The following is a 12,762-nucleotide window of genomic DNA, read 5'->3' as shown; positions in this document are numbered from 1 at the left end:
TATATATGTGTACATAACGTAGAATGCGTACATACGGTGTATAATGTGTATTGATAACTGTAAGTATGTCTAATAGTACACTGTGTGTACTGAGTATATGTATGTGTATATTACACATTGTCATCTGTATAAGTATGTATGGTAATGTTTATATGTAGTTTCTGCACTGTCTGGAGCACGCTCTCAAGAATTTAACTCACCAAGGCACATGTGCTGTGGTGATGTGACAAAAGTGATTTGATTTGGAATTGGTCCACAAACTAAAGTGTGATCATTGACTTTTTTTCAGAAAAAGTGACTCAGTATTTTCAGGAAAAAAATAAATAAATCCCAAACACACATACCGGTCTTTTGGCTCCACCCATCACTCATGTCATTGGCTAAGACAGAAGCTGAAATACTGAACTGTTCAGAAAAACACAGTGATATTTTGAACAGTGTTATAATCGAGACCAGCTCATTTGAGTCCAAGTTCAGGTCAAGACCTGTGTAGGTTGAGTTTGTGTCAAAACCTTGAGGGTCAAGTCAAGACCGAGTCCAAATGCTCCTGCGTCCATGACAAGATGAATACAAGTTGTGTTTCCATTACAGATTTGTACAAAACTTCCATTGGACATATTTTCAGTTCGCAATTTCAGTTTGCGCAATTTGAAGTGTAATGAAACGCAGCTTGTAAAAATATCCTGAGAACTTCACTACTATTCAGCAAGACAACCAACGATTGGCTTTCTTAATTGTCTCTGCATATTAAACAATAATAGAAGAAAATATGCACTTACACACTTTAAAGCGTGCTACACTTTTTCGAGGTCAATTTGAATCGGCACTCTTTTGTTTTCTGGCCTTTTCTAATTGGACTTAAGACAGTGAGATGTAAAATTTAAAAAAAAATCTTAAAATTTGTGAGAGATTCCACACTGATTTGGAAAAAATGACAGAAATAAAATTCTGTCTTCTCTGGGAGTTGATAAAGTGAACGGCAGGATTCATCCCCTCTGATTTCAGAATGTGCACAAGGCCTTGCAATACATCCCTTTGCCTTTTACATCATCATAGTTTCCTCTAAAGTGAAACCAGGCACAGTCAATTCTTTGTGTACTTGTTGTGTTGTCATATTTGAGTGATCCTCTGGGGTGCTGATGGAGACAGTTTAAGCTCCTCATCAGTATCAGGACAATATGAAAGCCAGTCAACAATGTGTGGCAGCTCCAAACACTCTTTGGTACCCTCCACGCAGTCTCTCTCCTGTTACGCTCCAGAACAAATTGGATGGATTACAGGCGATATGCTGCACGGATCTAACCTGACTTTGATTGGAGATCATCCAGCAGGCTACTGCTAATGAGGCTGCAGAATTTAAGGTTTTCATGGTGTTAAAATCTTTGGTGTATACGGTGAAAGCACAGAGATCTATCGACCTGACTAAAAATGAGTAGCATTCAGGATTTTGCAATGGGCCTTTCTGTACCCCTGAGAAAACCTCTCCCTAGATGTGAGCCAGTAAAGATTTCTTTATGGAGCAGTCCGTGTTACACCTGAAACACGTTATTTGCCTATTAATTGATTCAGCTGATCTCTGTTTCAAAACCAAAATAACATGTTAACTTAACGGTGTTTAAGGGAACATTGTAAGTGAAATGGAATCTCAAAATGGACTAATTTGGAATAAGCATGTGGCACATACACAACAAAATTAGAGCTACTTATGTAACTTTGAGTTTGTTGTTAGCATGTTGCTAAGCTAAAAGTGTGACACATTAACAAAAACAGCACACACTACAGGTTTTTTTGTTTGTTTGCTTGTTTTTTAAAATACTTTTACTAGATTTTTCCACAAAGCTTTTTACAGTTTTACAGTTTACACTTTTACAAACAGCATAATGTTTCTATAAATCTAATGGAACATGTTGTCTAGATAGGGAGCTCACTAGGTTTGAACAGTCCAACTAAGAGCAAAAATTATCTGAACTTTGGCTAACGTTCTGGAAAAGTTCTTCCAATAACATTAATAGAACGTTGATTTTGAGTTATCCACTCTTTAATAATGCTCTCAAAACATTAGTGCAAAAATATTAGTTATGAATATATGAAACATTCTTGGTTGGATGTTTCTCTAAAGTTTTTAAATGTTACTGCTTGCTTCTGAATGTTCAAAGAAGATACATTTGTAATGTAAATGGAATGTCTCTTTAACATTTGCGTAACACTCAATCAATCATTCAATAAACAAACAAACATTTTAAAAACTGGCCATTTTGAACTTCCAAGAGCATAAAGAAATTTAGTTTTCATTACTTCAGTTCAGTATTAGAACATTAGAAGAACGTTTTTTTGTTAGTTGGGATAAGGGTGATGTCTATGGAAGGATATATTTTCGCTTTCGTGAACACACAGTGACTGCCAAATTTCATATGAAAGAAACAAAGTCCATTTGCAACTGTATTTCCAATGCCTTATCAGTTATGAGCCTATTATATATTCTCGTTTGGCTCTGTTCGAAGGCGGTCGCATTTTTCTACCCTCCCTATCCTGAACTTCCCTGCTTGCTCTCTCGTATTGTCTTGTCCTTCTTAAGAGACTCTCGCTGCACTATTTACAAAACCGAAATTATGGATCTGATCAACTGGTCTCTTAACGCAATTGACACCATCTTCTCGACTAGAAGATCGGGATCTGGAGAACCGGAATGTCCTGCTGGGACGTTTGCTGCTGGCTACATGATGGACGCATGGGAGAGATGGCGGGTCGTGTGTCTGGCGGCTCTCTCCGTGGAAGACATTGAAGACATCTTCTTATTCTGAACCATGATAACTGGGTTTCTGCTGTTTGCCCTAAACTATCGGAAAATTAAGGAGACGGGATTGGCTATCCAAAACCTCTCAAGGCTGCCCGTCATGATTGAGGCTGTTGGCAGAGTGGTCGGCTCTGAAACAGAGACGATTAACCGCAATATGGATTCGATCACGGCTAAGCTCTCGGCTTTGGAAAGGAAAATTGATGGACAAGGAGATCAGAATGGACAATGAGAATAGCTGTGAAACCAGAAGACAGCTGTTCGCCCAAAGACAAAACAATCTTATCTCTTTCCGGCTTCCCAAAACAGAACGGCTTGGCAAGGCCGCTCTGGTATCAACTCTCCTGTGAATACTGCAGGGAGACGCTCTTTCTTCCCTCCCCCATCAAACACCTTGTTATTGTCGGGCGCTTGGGCTCTGGCCAAGGTCGTTTCCATGGCAATTGCTATGTCGCACCACAACCTGCGAACTGAGACAACTGGTTTGGAGTACTGGCGCAACGGATTTCAAGGCATACGAACTCACACGAACTTACACATACACACACTCATACGCTCATATATACAGATTGTCATCCACCTCCCTACCCCCATCCCACGCCTTCGTCGCTTCATCCCGTCAGTTGATAATGGGTCTGTGTTCGCGCTGTAATGGCTGCAGGCCGGATGGCTGTTTCGTCTGAACTGGATTACTATGCAAGTTATGTTTCTGTGTTGACTGTGCTCTATGCTGAGGTTTTTGTCTGTTCTCACACTGCACTCTCGTTCAGGAGCGTAGTGTGAGGACTATTTTTTTCTCCTCTCTTTCCTCATGTTGTGCTGTATTCTTCTTCTTTATTGCATTTCGTTGCCTTGTACCTACATGTGCAATGACAATAAATTGAATCCAATCCAATCCAATCCAATCATATTGAAATAGCAATATTAATTACCATGTCTGCTTTTTCACTCTCTCTGCATTGCATATGTAACCTGCCAAAACTCAAATTGAATCGCATTTCATTTTGCATTTTAATTTCCGTCTCTACACGGATATCTGTCAATCAATAGCCAGGTTTCCATCCAAAATTGCGAATTTAACTTATACGCAATAGTGTAAAATGAAATCGTAGAAAGAACTGATATGACGTTATTTCGAATCAGGCTGAAACAAAATTGAGTTTGTTTCGGCAGTTCGAAACAGCTCACCAAAGCGAACTTTCTGGGGGAGTTCGTTTTGGCTCCTAAACACTTTTGAGCAACCATCGGCGATTACGCAATTTGTGGTTGTGTTCTGGAACTCCACATTCTTTGACGAGCCATTTTTTTTTTTTCGGTTTGTTTTTCATTCAACAGAGATCAGGCAGGAGAACAACATCTCCAAGTCACTAGCAACATAAATACACTGTGTCGAATAGCTGAGCTGCCGATCACTCGCAGAGAGACTTTAAAGATTCAGAGAAAATTACCTCCAACGTTCAAAGCAGTCGTCACAATCACCTCCCAATACAGACACGCGCCATAATATAGTCCCACCCCTGACACTAATTGCAAGGCATCGGAAATTCAAATGTAAAATTAATTGCAATTCCTTTTAAGTTTTGGCAGGTTACATGCGCAAAAAAACTGTCCAAAATATCTTTCCATAGATGTCTTTTCTAGATTGAAAACGAAGTTTATTCAGCAAACTGAAATGAATCAAATCTGTTCCTTTATAACAAATCAGTGTTTGTGAACTACAGCAGGCTAGAAAATACAATTTCCACTTTTGTGCCTCTTTGCCCGGCTCTGGGTCAGGTCACAGGGTTTAGCGCTAGTTTCACACAAGAGTAAGCCTGAAAAGCTCCTGGAAATGATTTTGTGCTATCAATCCTAGTCCTGTCTGTCACCACAGTGCCTTCAAGATGAAGCTCGTCTCTATCAGGATGTGATGAATGACTTTATCTGCTCAACTGACCATTTGAAAAAATCTATTAAGACCATCACACAGAAGCCTGGGAGTGATGCCATTGTTCACCCAGTCATTGTGTTCACCTGTTTGTGAGAGTTGGTGATGTATGTCTGTGTGCTATTATGTGTATATATTGTTTAACTGTTGTAGAAGATCTTTTTATTGATTTATTGAATAAGTGTGGGAGACAAGTTCTCACCACGGCTATACTGCATCTCTGTTACTTTATATGGACTATATGCTTTATAGTCCAAGTACAAATGTTAAAGTATTAATTTCTTTTAAAAATACATTTCTATTTTGAATAAATTCTGTTCTTTTTACCTTTTTTTTCATCAAAAAAATATTAAGCAGCACAATTATTTTCAACATTGATAATATTAATATAATATAATTATATATTTAATAATATAATTTCTAAAAGATCATGTGACACAAATGACTGGAATAATGATGCTGAAAATTCAGTTTTGCATCACACAATTAAATTATATTTAAAGTGTATTAAAATAGAAAGCAGTTATTTTCAACTGTAATAATATTTTACAAAATTACTGCTTTTACTGTTTTTGTTTGTTTTTTTGATTAAATAAATGTAGCCTTGGTAAGTTAAAAATCTCTCTAGAATCTCATAGCACTCATAGAATCTGTAGATGTCGATATAGAGACGTGGAGGGGTTAGTGAGGTTTAAATTAGTTTTGCTTAATCTGATGGCCATTACCGGCCTCCCATAGTTAGACAACGATCAACTAAACCTCACAATCTTCTCCTGCTAAACTGGAAAAGAAAATGATTGTTCTTTTTTTTTTGACTGAATGAATATATCAAATGATGTCACTTTGAATTAACGACTCTGTATCTCTGCTCAGTACATTGACCAAGGACAGCTGTGTTTCTTTCTAAATCATCTCTGTCTCTAATGGCTCCAGCACTCAGTAGAGAACAGAATACTGAGAATTCTTCCTCTGGTGAAAGTGCATGTGAGTGCATGTGACCAGTTACTTTAGTACAAATGTGTGTGGTTAGCAAATGTAGTCAGTTAAATGAGAGAGTGTAGAGGTTTATCACCCGGTGTGAATGTGAATCAGCGCCGAAGGAAAACTAAAGGAAATCCAATTCAGATTTAATGAGGTGTGGGCTTGGAAGGAACATGGCCTACTCCTGCTGGCTGAAAGGGGATTGATTAATGAAAACTTCTTAAACTGCTCAAAAGTTCAGACGTTTTCTGAAGAATTAAAAAACTACTATGATGGTATCAATTTCACAGCAAATGTATGATCGGCACAGATTCCAACATATTCTGTCCAGTCAGAGGATTTGAAACATGTCAAAACTGGATTATGTGTATTCTGAAATGACCTTTTAATAGGATAGATCACCCAAAAATTTAAATTCTCTTCACCTCATTTCTTCTGTGGAAGATATTTCGGACCCTGCTGATTTCCAAAAAACAGTTCTCTATAATATCTTCTTTTGTGTTTAACAAAAGAAAGTTAGAGGTTTGAAATGCCATGAGAATGAATAAATGATTAAATTATTAGAATTTGTGGGTGAACTCTCTCTTTAAAAATGCTTTGTGTTTACCGACGCTTTCCCTAAACTGCCTGCTTCTAAAAAAATCAGAATGTGCTCATAAAAAATCGAGTGTGACAGAGCCATTTGCACTGTGTATGCATTTCTGGAAATGCATGTAGTTTTCAGCATTTCATTTTGTTTTCATGCTAGGGTATGAATGCCTTTGATTTGATTTAAATGCTGAAATGAGACTAAAGTTTATTGAATTCCTTTTCTTTGATTTGTTTGAGATGTTCAACATCTCTAGCAGGAAAAACAAAAGCCATCTCCTGGGTATACAGTCACTCAAGCATTCTGAAGCATACACACATTTTTGCGTTTTTGCATTCACTCCTCGCCAATGCAAGAAATGCTTTCTCTCAGTCATTTATAGGTTTGTGGGGAAATTTTGTGGGGATACAAAAATAGAAATATCCTCCAAAGGGGTGAGTACTGGCCTTTAAAGTTTTCCCCAGATGTTTGTTGGGTCACACTTTAGAATAGGCAACACTTGTTAACTACTGTATTAACTACAACTTTTCCCTCAATAAATTCTTAATTTGCTGCTTATTAATAGTTAGTAAGGTAGTTGTTAAATTTAGGTACTGGTAGGATTAGGGATGTAGAATAAGGCATTAATATGTGCTTAATTAGCACTAATACATGGCTAATATTCTAGTAATATGCATGCTAATAAGCAACTAATAGATGTAACTGTAAAATAAAGTGTTACCATTTGTTGTGTGTGATACAGAGACATTGGTCCATAAATGATAACAGTTTTCCTGAATTACCATATGGGACCAATATGAATATCTGGTAACACTTTAGAATAAGGAACACTTATTCACTATTAACTAAGACTTTTCCCTCAACAAATTCCCAATTTGCTGCTTATTAATAGTTTGTAAGGTAGTTGTTAAATTTAGTTATTGGGTAGGATTAGGGATGTAGAATAAGGTCATGTAGAACAAGGCATTAATATGTGCTTAATTAGTACTAATAAATGGATACTATGATAGTGATATGCATGCTAGTTAAGAAACCCTAAAATAAAGTGTTACCGAAATCTGTACATTTTTAACATCTAATCTTTCATCAATTTATTCAGAAGTGCAGAATATAAGCTCATTAATAAACTGAAGCCTCTCTGTAATTTTATGCAGATGTGGTCACTATCATTATATAATGTTAATAGGCAAAGATCCCTGACTAAGACATTGATTACTTCAGTGAAATTAAAAAGAGCAGGTTCATAGTCATACAGAATATTTTAGAAGTTTGTAATTTCAGATTTACAATTATATGGTGCAGTATCTTTTGCACCTGACGATCTTATGAATGCATTATGTTTTTTAAAGACCCCATAAAATTGCTTGACAAGTGTAGCTTCCTTTCCTTTCTTTCCTTTTTCCAATAAGAAAAGTTTTATCCTTACTGTCAAACATTAGAACACAGCGCTAGCAATGCCAAAGTCATTGGTTCAATTCCCAGGAAAAGCAAGAACTGATAAAATATGTACACTGGAAACAATGCAAGTAGTTTTGGATAAAAGCATCTGGCGAAAGCATGAATGTAAAATTTAAATACGTATTTACAGCAATGGTTCACTAAAAATGTACTCACCCTCAGACCATACAAGTTTGTTTGTTTCTTCTTCTGAACAGATTTGGAGAAATGGATCATTTGCAGTGAATGGGTGCCGTCAGAATGCGAGTCCGAACAGCTGATAAAAACATTGCAATAATTTACAAGTAATGCAAGTTATCCATAAAATATGTGTTTGTGAATAATCCATCATTGAAACCTTTTTAACTTCTAACCTTTACTTAAAATACTAGTCCTCCAGTGATAAAGTAATTTAATCTGAATTATGAGAGAAATATGCAAGCACTGTTTGTGAATGATTACTTGTGGATAATTGTGATGTTTCCATCAGCTGTTTGGACTCTCACTCTGACGGCACCCATTGGAGGATCCATTGTTGAGTAAGTGATGTAATGCTGAATTTCTCAATATCTGTTCTGATGACGAAACAAACTCATCTTGGATGGCTTGAGGGTGAGTAGGTTTTCAGCTAATTTTCTATTCCTTTCCTAAGGTTAGCTATTCCTATGATTACTTTTGTCAACTTCCATACTATATTGAATAAACTGTAGATGACTTCAGTGCCAACTCAGTTTTGATTTCATGGGGTGATGTTGTTGATTTGGGAAGTTTCTTTGTGCAAAATTATTGTCAGAATTTATACCGACAATGAACTAATTTAATACGATGTTACTTTTTTTAAGTGAGATGGACAAAAGCATGATGGTGGCATTCATGTCGAACAGCACCACTGGCTAGAGGTTTCCAAGGATACAAATCAAGACTTTGGCATCATCTTTACACATGAGACAAGACAGAAATAAGAAAAGAAGAGAAGTGAATATGTAAATGTGCAGAGCTGAGAAAAAAAGACCACAGGAGATTAAAATGTTGAAGATTCCAACACAAAGCAAATGCCAAGACATTAAAAACGTATCATAATTAATGAATTAATAGCAGGTAATGTCTGGACCCAGTTCAACAAGCATCCCAGCATGTGCACTTCCGAGGAGACGGATTGTAATATTTTACCAGTCCTCAGAAAGAAGCCTACAAACAAAACTAATTTAGTGTTTTGTTTATTTTGGACCTGAAATTTTTTCATCCTCCATTTGGAAGTATTTAGTTAATACTGATATACACTCACTGGCCACTTTATTAGGTACACCAAGCTAATACCGGGTTGGACCCCATTTTGCCTTCAGAACTGCCTTAATTCTTCGTGGCATAGATTCAACAAGGTGTTGTAAACATTCCTCAGAAATATTGGTCCATATTGACATGATAGCATCACGCAGTTGCTGCAGATTTGACGGCTGCACATCCATGATGCCAATCTTCCGTTCCACCACATCCAAAGGTGCTCTATTGGATTGAGATCTGATGACTGTGGAGGCCATTTGAGTAAAGTGAACTCATTGTCATGTTCATGAAACCAGTCTGAGATGATTTGAGCTTTGTGACATGGTGCATTATCCTGCTGGAAGTAGCCATCAGAAGATGTGTACACTGTAGTCATAAAGGGATGGACATGGTCAGCAACAATACTCAGGTAGGCTGTGGCGTTTAAACGATGCTCAATTGGTACTAAGGGGCCCAAAGTGTATCAAGAAAATATCCCCCACACCATTACACTACCACCACCAGTCTGAACCGTTGAGACAAGGCAGGATGGATCCATGCTTTCATGTTCTTTACGCCAATTTCTGACCCTACCATCTGAATGTTGCAGCAGAAATCGAGACTCATCCGACCATGCAACGTTTTTCCAATCTTCTATTGTCCAGTTTTGGTGAGCCTGTGCGAATTGTAGCCTCCGTTTCCTGTTCTTAGATGACAGGAGAGGCACCCGTTGTGATCTTCTGCTGCTGTAGCCCATCAGCTTCAGGGTTCGACGTGTTGTGTGTTCAGAGATGGTATTCTGCATACCTTGGCCCATTCTCCTCTGACTTCTGACATCAACAAGGCATTTTCGTCCACACAACTGCCGCTCACTGGATATATTCTCTTTTTCGGACCATTCTCTGTAAACCCTAGAGATGGTTGTGCGTGAAAATCCCAGTAGATCAGCAGTTGTTGAAATACTCAGACCAGCCCGTCTGGCACCAACAACCGATCAAAGTCACTTAAATCCCCTTTCTTCCCCATTCTGATGCTCGGTTTGAACTTCAGCAAGTTGTCTTCACCACATCTAGATGCCTAAATGCATTGATTTGCTGCCATGTGATTGACTGATTAGCAATTTGTGTTACCAAGCAATTGAACAGGTGTACCTAATAAAGTGGCCGGTGAGAGTATTGTCTGTAAATATGTACATTCCCATGTATTCTCAAAATAATACCTAGATTTACCTAAGAATATTGTCTGTCATAACGATATTGATTTCTGATTCAGTTCTAAGGCTTAAAAAGCTTACCCAATTGGCCTCCATTCTTCGTCACAGAGGCATGGTAAACTGTTGGTAATTTCTGTCTTTTCATGCAGAAACCACATCATCTGGTTCAGAAGAAGGTCTTCCCAGCCCAAGAGATAAATTGTCATTCTGAGAGTTTCTTGAAAGGCTAACTTGGAGGCAAGCCGATTGCAGCTTCTAATCTGGGTTTAGTATTGGCAAACAAAAGCCGGTCTTTAGATATTCAGGCAGAAACATGCCCTACAAGCCTTTCTCTGTATCATCTGCTCTGGCTTTCTGCTCCAGGCCCTGTGGTTTATGGTTCAAAGCATGGACTTAGAGTTCTCAATGGCGGCACTTCATTGGCCGGCTTGTTTACATGACTAAAGCAGTAATCGTTCGATACAGCAGTACTCTTGTTTTGCCCATTGGCAAATTACCCTCAAAGCTGCCGCCTGTGGAATACTAGACAACAGCTCACATTTGTACGAAACAGCTCCCATAAACTAGAAGACAAATGTGATGCTGTCTATTCTGCCATCCCAGCCAACATTCTATCACGGGTCCCATGTGGGCCCCATATGGGCTGTAAATATGGGCCCTACATGGGTTTGTCCATGGGTTCCATGTGGGCCCCATCTGAAGTAGCCCATATAAATCTCATATGGGACCTGACTGGGACTAATGTGGGGCCCAACTGGGCAACACATATAAGACCCATATTGGTCCCACTTATGACCCAGCTAACAATCCAAGGAGGGGCCAATATGGGGGCTAGATGGGTTTGTCCGCGGGTTCCACTTGGGCCCTATATGAATTAGCCCACATAAATCTCATATAGAACCTGAATGGGGCCCAACTGGGCAACATGCATAAGACCCATATTGATCTCGTTTTGAAACCCATATGGCATACACCCATATGTGCCTGTTCTTATTTGTTTTTTTGACGCATCAAGCCTGAACAGTATTTATAATTATCAATTCTAATTTACCTGTGATATAAGAAAAATAAATGAATAATTGATAAAAGCAAAATTAGTATTTTAGTTAGGTAAATGTCAGTTTTTTGCTTGAATATTCCACTGTTCATTAATCTACAAAATCTCAAAACATGAAAAGTGCAATTTAAAAAATAAATAAATAAAAAATTACAATGTAAAAGTACAGTATATCAAATACTTTATTATAATTCAGACATTTTCAATAAAACTTGGTTTTTGTAGTGTTAAAACACCAAAGTTACCAGTTTAATTTAAAACAGGGTGATACTATCCCAACAGCTGATTTCACATAACCAAACTTGTAACAATTAAAAAATAATATTAATAAAAAAATGAAAAAAATCAACAGTCAAGAAATGAAAACTAGTGTTACTCCAAACCCATAAGAAATTATTTCATTTTTTAATTCAAGTGGTCTGAAAAGTCATGAATAGACTTTCAATGGAGAGACAGAAATGTCTTAATTTCATTAAAAACATAATTTGTGTTTCAGAAATGAATGAAAGTCTTATGGGTTTAAAGCAGGGGTGTCAAACTCCTGGAGGGCCACAACCCAGCAGATTTTAGTTCCAACACACATACCATCTAGTTTTCAAATAAGCCTGAAGGACTTGATTAGCTGGATCAGGTGCTTTTAATTAGGGTTGCGTCTAAATTCTGCAGGGCTGTGGCCCTCCAGGATCAGAGTTTGACACCCTTGGTTTAAATCAATAGAACAGATAGTATAGATTTTTTTTTAATTTTGGGTTAACTATCCCTTTTAAGAAACCCTTTTAAAACCTAAATGACAACATAAAACATAACACAAAAACTCTGTTTACCTTACAATACAGTAAGAATATACTAGGACTCAACAATTTGTGCGGATGGACACAGAAAAATTGATTACAGTCCTGAAGACTGCTGTGACCTGATTGCTCTCTTTCCGCCCCGGTCTCTAGCCCCTGTGAACCATTTTGAGAGTGCCTTTTCTATGTCTTTCTGGTTCACGGTCTTGGTCATTGCATTCTTCTTCAGTCCACCTATAAAAACAAAAGTTTACACAATCATCTGAAAATGTCCATCTACATACTTTGGTTACATTTTATTTTATTTATAGTGTCCTTGTCACAGTGTAGGTGTACATTTAAGTACTCTGTAATATTAATTTACAACATTTACTTACTATAGGTTTAAACGGTTAGTTCACCTCAAAATGAAAACTGTCATTTATTCACCCTTAGGTTGTTCCAAACCCATAAAACATATTTGTCTTTTAAACACAATTGAAGATATTTTTACTGAAATCAGACATTTCTGTCCCTCCACTGGAATGAATTTCTTATGGGTTTGTACATGAGGCTAAGTATATGACCGTTTTCATTTTGGGGTCAACTATTTCTATGGGGTCTGGATTAGGGATTGGCTTAGATTAGTTGCATAAATTAATGCACAATTTATTTCTATAATAAGTAACGTTACATGTAAAATGTAACATGAACTTTTTGCCATTCAAACACGG

Source organism: Barbus barbus (genome assembly GCF_936440315.1).
Source record: "Barbus barbus genome assembly, chromosome: 22".
Taxonomy (NCBI): Eukaryota; Metazoa; Chordata; class Actinopteri; order Cypriniformes; family Cyprinidae; genus Barbus; species Barbus barbus.
The sequence above is the reverse complement of the archived record's forward strand: the minus strand, read 5'-3'. Positions refer to the sequence as shown.